General features: G+C 39.5%; 1 non-coding gene across 1 annotated transcript; it reads left to right on the top strand.

Moving 5' to 3' along the window:
- The first annotated feature begins 9,599 nt into the window (after positions 1-9,599).
- Positions 9,600-9,707, top strand: LOC130942939 (small nucleolar RNA R71). Its single transcript, XR_009071483.1, has one exon. It is a non-coding gene; the product is annotated as a small nucleolar RNA R71 (small nucleolar RNA).
- Positions 9,708-10,598: the final 891 nt, after the last annotated feature.

Raw genomic sequence — 10,598 nt, 5'->3', positions numbered from 1 at the left:
AATTTAGCTCTTAGCCAAATTAATCTTTCCATTTACAAAGTTTGTGTAATCTATTTCCACTTGAATTTATATTGAAATAATGCCACATTTACGCTTTTATTAATTTTTTGAAGGATGTTTGTTACCCATTTTCTCTTTTAGAACATGAAATGATTTCCCCTTAAGTTTCCATTCTTTACGAACAATGCATTTGAAAATATTTTTAAACCATACTCTTGAGTTCTATAAACTTTGTTTTTGGTTTGGATATTCTTCTTCTGTAAACCTCATATTTCTTGACTCAGCTTGAATTTGTTTCAAAATACTGTATTGTTTTTCATCTTATTGATCCTATCGAATCCCTTCGACTGAAAAGAGTTACTCTTAAAGTTATCAGTTGATCCTTTTTCCAACATTCTTCATTACTTGTTTATCCTTGTCCACTTGTAATTTCAACAATTCTTTCAAATTCTCGCAAACATGGTCCTTGTTACTTTTCCTTCTTTTCTAAGGTCCGTTATCTTTCTGAGTATATTCGAAATCTGTTTTGGTATCTTGTGTGCCTATTGGACTTAGTAAACGACACATTAATTCTTTAGGGTACGTTTAGTGGACGCAAAAGGTGAAATTTATAAATGTACGACGTTGCAGGGAGTTGTGAAACCTTATTTCATGTGAAAGGATTTTGTTGATGTTGGGTTTGTGACCATTAAGATTTGCAAAGTGTTTGACGAGGTTGAAAACCCTCAGATGAGTTATTCGATGAAGTACAATTGAGGATGGAGGGAATAAGTTAAGTTGAAGTTTGAATAATTGAATCTCTGAAGATGGTGTAAGATCAAATGTGAACGTTAAGCACGTTGTTTTAATCCTAATCCGTTTTATAACCTTTTATCGCCTTGTTTTACCATCACATGTTTGAAATATCATTTTATGCATCAAGTCTATCTTGTAACCTTGTTTCACATCATACTTATACCCTTCATATTTTTATATAAAAATCCTGGTATTTGAAACTATATGTATATATATATTGAGAACTTTTTGCCTTTTCTTTACATAAGTTCAAGAGGAATAATATGAAAATCTCTTTTATTTTGTATCAATTTTCGAGGACGAAAATTTTTATAAGGTGGGTAGGATTTAAGACCCAGAATTTTCAAATAAATCTTATTATAAATTATTTTGTATCATTTAAATTATAAAGTTGGTAGTTATGAGATAATAAAAATTTTATATGATTCAATTTTAGATGCTTTATATTTATATCATTTAGTACTTTAAGTTAAAGATAAAGAAAATTAATTATATTACTATATATTTTCAATTAGAGTAATTTATTGAGAATCAATTAGTATTTTTATACTATAAATATTATTTTAAAGTAATTTTAGAGATTTAATTAGTTTTTCAAATATTAATACTTTATACTCTAATTTTATTAAAATTATTTTACTCATATTAAACCCAAAATTCCCAATTTCATAAGCAAATCCTAATCCTAAATAAACCATTTTTCCTTTACCCAGATGAAACCCAGCTGCCGCCTTACTTCCTTCAGCCACCAAGATTCCCTTTTTCCCAAACCTTCCCAAACCCACGCAGCAAAACAGCAAAACTCATGGAAGAAAGAAAAAAGAGAAAGAGGGAAGGAGAGATGGGGGACTGAAGGAAGAGAAGAAAGAAAGGGAGAAGGGAGAAGAGAGGGAGACGACGCCGGTGGGCCTCACTGCCACCATCGCCGTCGCTGTGCCGTCGGGAGGGAGATCCGAGAGAGAGGAAGAGAGCACCGATGAGGGAGAGCGTCGGGGAGGAAGTAGCTTGCTGCCGCCTTGGCGTCCTGCTGCTCGCGTCATCACCGCCAGCTTCGTCGGATCCTTACCGCCGAGCCCGTTCTTGCCGCCGCCGTTGGAATCACGAACAGGGGAAGGAGAAGATGCGGGCCAGTGCCGCGAGGAGGAGCGCGACCCACTACACAACGCTGCGTGGTGCACGAAATTGCAATCACACTCTTGCAATCCCGCACAACTAACCAGCAAGTGCACTGGGTCGTCCAAGTAATACCTTGCGTGAGCAAGGGTCGATCCCACGGAGATTGTCGGGTTGAAGCAAGCTATGGTTATCTTGTAAATCTTAGTCAGGATATCAGAAATTATCAGGATTGATTGTGAAAAGCAAAAGAACATGAAATAAGTACTTGTTATGCAGTAATGGAGAATATGTTGAGGCTTTGGAGATGCTCCATCTTCTGAATCTCTGCTTTCCTACTGTCTTCTTCATCAAACACGCAAGGCTCCTTCCATGGCAAGCTGTATATAGGGTTTCACCGTTGTCAGTGGCTACCTCCCATCCTCTCAGTGAAAACGTTCCTATGCTCTGTCACAGCATGGCTAATCATCTGTCGGTTCTCGGTCAGGCCGGAATAGAATCCATTGATTCTTTTGCGTCTGTCACTAACGCCCCGCCTGCTAGGAGTTTGAAGCACGTCACAGTCATTCAGTCATTGAATCCTACTCAGAATACCACAGACAAGGTTTAGACCTTCCGGATTCTCTTGAATGCCGCCATCAGTTCTAGCTTATACCACGAAGATTCTGGTTAAGGAATCCAAGAGATATCTACTCAATCTAAGGTAGAATGGAGGTGGTTGTCAAGCACACGTTCATAGTTGAGAATATGATGAGTGTCACAGATCATCACATTCATCCGGGTTAAGAACAAGTGATATCTTAGAATGGAAGCAAGCATGATTGAATAAGAAACAGTAGTAATTGCATTAATCCATCAAGACACAGCAGAGCTCCTCACCCCCAACCATGGGGTTTAGAGACTCATGCCGTGGAAGGTATACAATGAAATGTGTAAAAATGTCCTGAGGTGCAGATACAATGTCAAAAGATCCTATTAATAGTAAACTAGTAGCCTAGGGTGTTACAGTAATGAGTAAATGACAGAAAAATCCACTTCCGGGCCCACTTGGTGTGTGCTTGGGCTGAGCAATGAAGCTTTCATGTGTAGAGACCTTTTCTGGAGTTAAACGCCAGCTTTCATGCCAGTTTGGGCGTTTAACTCCAAGTTTTATGCCAGTTCCGGCGTTAAACGCTGGAAATTCTGAGGCTGATTTGCCACGCCGGTTTGGGCCATCAAATCTTGGGCAAAGTATGGACTATCATATATTGCTGGAAAGCCCAGGATGTCTACTTTCCAACGCCGTTGAGAGCGCGCCAATTGAGCTTCTGTAGCTCCAGAAAATCCACTTCGAGTGCAGGGAGGTCAGAATCCAACAGCATCTGCAGTCCTTTTCAGTCTCTGGATCAGATTTTTGCTCAGGTCCCTCAATTTCAGTCAGAAAATACCTGAAATCACAGAAAAACACACAAACTCATAGTAAAGTCCAGAAAAGTGAATTTTAACTAAAAACTAATAAAAATATACTAAAAACTAACTAGATCATACTAAAAACATACTAAAAACAATGCCAAAAAGCGTATAAATTATCCGCTCATCACAACACCAAACTTAAATTGTTGCTTGTCCCCAAGCAACTGAAAATCAAATAAGATAAAAAGAAGAGAATATACTATAGACCCCAAATTATCAATGAAACTTAGCTCCAAATTAGATGAGCGGGACTAGTAGCTTTTTGCCTCCGAACAGTTTTGGCATCTCACTCTATCCTCTGAAATTCAGAATGATTGGCTTCTTTAGGAACTCAGAATCCAGATAGTGTTATTGATTCTCCTAGTTAAGTATGATGATTCTTGAACACAGTTACTTTATGAGTCTTGGCTGTGGCCCAAAGCACTCTGTCTTCCAGTATTACCACCGGATACATACATGCCACAGACACATAATTGGGTGAACCTTTTCAGATTGTGACTCAGCTTTGCTAGAGTCCCCAATTAGAGGTGTCCAGGGTTCTTAAGCACACTCTTTTTGCTTTGGATCACAACTTTTATTTCTTTCTTTTTCTTTCTTTTTCTTTTCCTTTTTTTTTCTTTCGAATTTTTTTTTGTATTCACTGCTTTTTCTTGCTCCAAGAATCATTTTTATGATTTTTTAGATCCTCAATAACATGTCTCTTTTTTTTTCATCATTCTTTCAAGAGCCAACAATTTTAACATTCATGAATAACAAATTCAAAAGACATATGCACTGTTCAAGCATACATTCAGAAAACAGAAAGTGTTGTCACCACATCAAACCAATTAAGCTAGTTTCAAGGATGAATTTCGAAATCCTGTACTTCTTGTTCTTTTGTGATTAAAGCATTTTTCATTTAAGAGAGGTGATGGATTCATAGGACATTCATAGCTTTAAGGCATAAACTTCAAATTTTATTAATTCTAAATTAAGAACAAGACTCAGAAAATAAATATAAGATGAAACTAGAAATAGAAAACAAAACAAAAAAAAAAACGCAAAACATAGGCTCCTAATGATAGAGGTTTTCACAGAGTTAGGACTCAACAACCTTGATTTTGAGAAGTGGATGCTCCCTCAGCTTGAGAGGAGAGTGGTGCACGAAATTGTGATCACTACAACTTCGCACAACTAACCAGCAAGTGCACTGGGTCGTCCAAGTAATACCTTACGCGAGTAAGGGTCGATCCCACGGAGATTGGTGGTATGAAGCAAGCTATGGTCATCTTGTAAATCTCAGTCAGGCAGACTCAATTGGGTATAGATGATGATGAACGAAAATAATATAAAAGATAAAGATAGTGATACTTATGTATATCATTGGTGTAAGAGCTTCAGACAAGCGTATGAAGATGCCTTCCCTTCCGTCTCTCTGCTTTCCTACTGCCTTCATCCAATCCTTCTTACTCCTTTCCATGGCAAGCTCGTGTAAGGTCTCACTGTTGTCAGCAGCTACCTCCCATCCGCGCAGTGAAAGCTAATGCAAAGCACTCTGTCACAGTGCCGCCAATCACCGGTTTGGTTCCCTCCCCTACCGGAATAGAATAACTCTTTTGCGTCTGTCACTAACGCCCAGTAGGTTACAGGTTTGAAGCACATCACAGTCATTCAATCATTGAATCCTACTCAGAATACCACAGACAAGGTTTAGACCTTCCGGATTCTCTTGAATGCCGCCATCAGGTCCTGCCTATACCACGAGGATTCCGAAGAATCCAAGAGATATTCACTAAGCCTCAGATGCTTGTAGAACAAGAATGGTTGTCAGTCACCTTGTTCATGGGTGAGAATGGTGATGGGCGTCAATCATCACCTTCATCATGTTGAAGAACAAGTGATATCTTGGATAAAGAACAAGCGGAATTGAATGGAAGAACAATAGTAATTGCATTAATACTCGAGGTACAGCAGAGCTCCACACCTTAATCTATGGTGTGTAGAAACTCCACCGTTGAAAATACATAAGAACAAGGTCTAGGCATGGCCGAATGGCCAGCCTCCCAAAGATCAAAGGATCTAAAAACAATCCAAAGATTCAAAGATAGATGAAAATACAATAGTAAAAGGTCCTATATATAGAAAACTAGTAGTCTAGGGTGTACATAGATGAGTAAATGACATAAAAATCCACTTCCGGGCCCACTTGGTGTGTGCTTGGGCTGAGCAATGAAGGAATTTCGTGTAGAGACGTTTTCTGGAGTTAAACGCCAGCTTTTAATCCAGTTTGGGCGTTTAACTCCCAATTAGGTGCCAGTTCCGGCGTTTAACGCTGGGAATTCTTGGGGTGACTTTGAACGCCGGTTTGGGCCATCAAATCTTGGGCAAAGTATAGACTATCATATATTGCTGGAAAGCCCAGGATGTCTACTTTCCAACGCCGTTGAGAGCGCGCCAATTGGGCTTCTGTAGCTCCAGAAAATCCACTTCGAGTGCAGGGAAGTCAGAATCCAACAGCATCTGCAGTCCTTTTCAGTCTCTGGATCAGATTTTTGCTCAGGACCCTCAATTTCAGTCAGAAAATACCTGAAATCACAGAAAAACACACAAACTCATAGTAAAGTCCAGAAAAGTGATTTTTAATTAAAAACTAATAAAAATATACTAAAAACTAACTAAAAGATACTAAAAACATACTAAAAACAATGCCAAAAAGCATACAAATTATCCGCTCATCACAACACCAAACTTAAATTGTTGCTTGTCCCCAAGCAACTGAAAATCAAATAAGATAAAAAGAAGAGAATATACTATAGACTCCAAATTATCAATGAAACATAGCTCCAAATTAGATGAGCGGGACTAGTAGCTTTTTGCCTCCAAACAGTTTTGGCATCTCACTTTATCCTCTGAGGTTCAGAATGATTGGCTTCTTTAGGAACTTAGAATCCAGATAGTGTTATTGATTCTCCTAGTGAAGTATGATGATTCTTGAACACAGCTACTTATTGAGTCTTGGCTGTGGCCCAAAGCACTCTGTCTTCCAGTATTACCACCGGATACATACATGCCACAGACACATAATTGGGTGAACCTTTTCAGATTGTGACTCAGCTTTGCTAAAGTCCCCAATTAGAGGTGTCCAGGGTTCTTAAGCACACTCTTTTTGCCTTGGATCACAACTTTATTTCTTTCTTTTTCTTTTCTTTTTCTTTCTCCCTTTTTTTTTTTCGTTTTTCTGCTTCTCTCTCTTTTTTTTTTTCCTTTTTTTTTTTTTTTTTGTATTCACTGCTTTTTCTTGCTTCAAGAATCATTTTTATGATTTTTCAGATCCTTAGTAACATGTCTCCTTTTTCATCATTCTTTCAAGAGCCAACAATTTTAACATTCATGAACAACAAATTCAAAAGACATATGCACTGTTCAAGCATACATTCAGAAAACAAAAAGTATTTGTCACCACATCAAACTAATTAAGCTAGTTTTAAAGATGAATTTGAAATCCTGTACTTCTTGTTCTTTTGTGATAAAAACAGTTTTCATTTAAGAAAGGTGATGGATTCATATTGATAGCTTTAAGGCATAGACACTAAGACACTAATGATCATAAGACACAAACATAGATAAACATAAGCATAGAAATTCGAAAAACAGAAAAATAAAGAACAAGGAGATTAAAGAACGGGTCCACCTTAATGATGGCGGCTCTTTCTTTCTCTTGAAGATCCTATGGAGTGCTTGAGCTCCTCAATGTCTCTTCCTTGTCTTTGTTGCTCCTCTCTCATGATTCTTTGATCTTCTCTAATTTCATGGAGGAGGATGGCATGTGCTTCACCCTTAGTTGTCCCATGTTGGAACTTAATTCTCCTAGGGAGGTGTTCAGTTGCTCCCAATAGTCTTGTGGAGGAAAGTGCATCCCTTGAGGTATCTCAGGGATCTCATGATGAGAGGGGTCTCTTGTTTGCTCCATCTTCTTCTTAGTGATGGGCTTGAGGTCATGCCTTCTCAGTTGAACCGGCTTTGGATGCCATAAATGGTTATGGAAAAGCAAAAAGCAATGCTTTTACCACACCAAACTTAAAAGGTTTGCTCGTCCTCGAGCAAAAGAAGAAAGAAGAGAGTAGAAGAAGAAGAAATGGAGGAGAGGGAGATGGCCTTGTGGTTCGGCCATAAGGAGAAGAAGTGGTGTTTTATGAAGGATGGATGTGAGTGGTGAAGAGAAAGAGATGTTGAGGTGATGGTGAATGGGTGAAGAAGAAAAGAGAGAGTGGTGGGGTTGTTTGGGGATCCTGTGGGGTCCACAGATCCTTAGGTGTCAAGGAAAAGTCATCCTTGCACCAAATGGGGCTCAAAAACACGTTTTGAGCCAATTCTGGCGTTAAACGCCGGGCTGGTGCCCATTTCTGGCGTTTAACGCCAGGTTCTAGCCCTTTCCTGGCGTTTAACGCCAGTCTGGTGCCCCTTTCTGGCGTTAAACGCCCAGAATGGTGCCAGACTGGGCGTTAAACGCCCAACTGCTACCTTCACTGGCGTTTAAACGCCAGTGAGTTCTTCCTCCAGGGTGTGCTGTTTTTCTTCCTGTTTTTCATTCTGTTTTTGCTTTTTCAATGGATTTTGTGACTTCTTATGATCATCAACCTACAAAAAAGATAAAATAACAAAAGAAAATAGTTAACTATAAAACATTGGGTTGCCTCCCAACAAGCGCTTCTTTAATGTCATTAGCTTGACAGAGGACTCCCATGGAGCCTCAGAGATGCTCAGAACCGTGTTGGAACCTCCCAACACCAAACTTAGAGTTTGAATGTGGGGGTTCAACACCAAACTTAGAGTTTGGTTGTGGCCTCCCAACACCAAACTTAGAGTCTGACTGTGGGGGCTCTGTTTGGCTCTGTTTTGAGAGAAGCTCTTCATGCTTCTTCTCCATGATGACAGAGGGATATCCTTGGGCCTTAAACACCAAGGATTCTTCATTCACTTGAATGATCAACTCTCCTCTATCAACATCAATCACAGCCTTTGCTGTGGCTAGGAAGGGTCTGCCAAGGATGATGGATTCATCCATGCACTTCCCAGTCTCTAGGACTATGAAATCAGTAGGGATGTAATGGTCTTCAATCTTCACCAAAACATTCTCTACAAGTCCATGAGCTTGTTTTCTTGAGTTGTCTGCCATCTCTAATGAGATTCTTGCAGCTTGCACCTCAAAGATCCCTAATTTCTCCATTACAGAGAGGGGCATGAGGTTTACACTTGACCCTAAGTCACACAAGGCCTTCTTGAAGGTCATGGTGCCTATGGTACAAGGTATTGAAAACTTCCCAGGATCTTGTCTCTTTTGAGGTAATTTCTGCCTAGACAAGTCATCCAGTTCTTTGGTGAGCAAGGGAGGTTCATCCTCCCAAGTCTCATCTCCAAATAACTTGTCATTTAGCTTCATGATTGCTCCAAGGTATTTAGCAACTTGCTCTTCAGTGACATACTCATCCTCTTCAGAGGAAGAATACTCATCAGAGCTCATGAAAGGCAGAAGTAAGTCCAATGGAATCTCTATGGTCTCATCTTGAGTCCCAAATTCCCATGGTTCCTCATTGGGGAACTCATTGGAGGCTAGTGCACGCCCATTGAGGTCTTCCTCAGTGGCGTTCACTTCCTCTCTATCCTCTCCAAATTCGGCCATATTGATGGCTTTGCACTCTCCTTTTGGATTTTCTTCTGTGTTGCTTGGGAGAGTACTTGGAGGGAGTTCAGTAACTTTCTTGCTCAGCTGTCCCACTTGTCCTTCCAAATTTCTGATGGAGGACCTTGTTTCATTCATGAAACTTTGGGTGGTTTCTCCATGAAGAATTATAGGTGTTTCCATAGGGTTCTCCTAGGTAATTCACCTCTTCCATGGAAGGGTTCTCAGGATCATAAGCTTCTTCTTTAGATGAAGCATCCTTAGTACTGCTTGGTGCATTTTGCATTCCAGACAGACTTTGAGAAATCAAATTGACTTGTTGAGTCAATATTTTATTCTGAGCCAAAATGGCATTCAGAGTATCAATCTCAAGAACTCCTTTCTTCTGACTTGTCCCATTATTCACAGGATTCCTTTCAGAAGTGTACATGAATTGGTTATTTGCAACCATTTCAATTAGCTCTTGAGCCTCTGTAGGCGTCTTCTTCAGATGAAGAGATCCTCCAGCAGAGCTATCCAAAGACATCTTGGACAGTTCAGAGAGACCATCATAGAAAATACCTATGATGCTCCATTCAGAAAGCATGTCTGAGGGACATTTTCTGATTAATTGTTTGTATCTTTCCCAAGCTTCATAGAGGGATTCACCATCCTTCTGTCTGAAGGTTTGGACTTCCACTCTAAGCTTACCCCATCTTTGTGGTGGAAAGAACTTTGCCAAGAAGGCATTGACTAGCTTTTCCCAAGAGTCCAGGCTTTCTTTAGGTTGAGAATCCAACCATATTCTAGCTCTGTCTCTTACAGCAAAAGGGAATAGCATCAGTCTGTAGACCTCAGGGTCAACCCCATTAGTCTTGACTGTGTCACAGATTTGCAAGAATTCAGCTAAGAACTGATGAGGATCTTCCATTGGAAGTCCATGGAACTTGCAATTCTGTTGCATTAGAGAAACTAATTGAGGCTTTAGCTCAAAGTTGTTTGCTCCAATGGCAGGGATAGAGATGCTTCTCCCATAGAAATCAGGAGTAGGTGCAGTAAAGTCACCCAGCACCTTCCTTGCATTGTTGGCATTGTTGTTGTTTTCGGCTGCCATGTGTCCTTCTTCTTTGAAGAATTCGGTCAGGTCCTCTAAAGAGAGTTGTGCCTTGGCTTCTCTTAGTTTTCTCTTCAAGGTTCTCTCAGGTTCAGGGTCAGCTTCAACAAGAATGCCTTTGTCTTTGTTCCTGCTCATATGAAAGAGAAGAGAACAAGAAAATATGGAATCCTCTATGTCACAGTATAGAGATTCCTTGAGGTGTCAGAAGAAAAGAAAAGTAGAAGACAGAAGTAGAAAATTCGAACTTATCAAAGAAGATGGAGTTCGAATTTTGCATTAAGGAATAGTGTTAGTCCATAAATGGAAGGATGTGAGAAGAAGGGAAGTAATTTTCGAAAATTAAGAAAAAGATTTTGAAAACATTTTGAAAAACACTTAATTGATTTTCGAAAACAAAAGTGGGAAAGAAGTAAAGTGATTTTTGAAAAAGATTTTGAAATTAGAAATTAAAAGATTTGATTGAAAACTATTTTGAAAAAGATG

The sequence above is a fragment of the Arachis stenosperma genome, chromosome 7, assembly GCF_014773155.1.
Source record: "Arachis stenosperma cultivar V10309 chromosome 7, arast.V10309.gnm1.PFL2, whole genome shotgun sequence".
Classification (NCBI taxonomy): domain Eukaryota; kingdom Viridiplantae; phylum Streptophyta; class Magnoliopsida; order Fabales; family Fabaceae; genus Arachis; species Arachis stenosperma.
The sequence above is the reverse complement of the archived record's forward strand: the minus strand, read 5'-3'. Positions and strand labels throughout refer to the sequence as shown.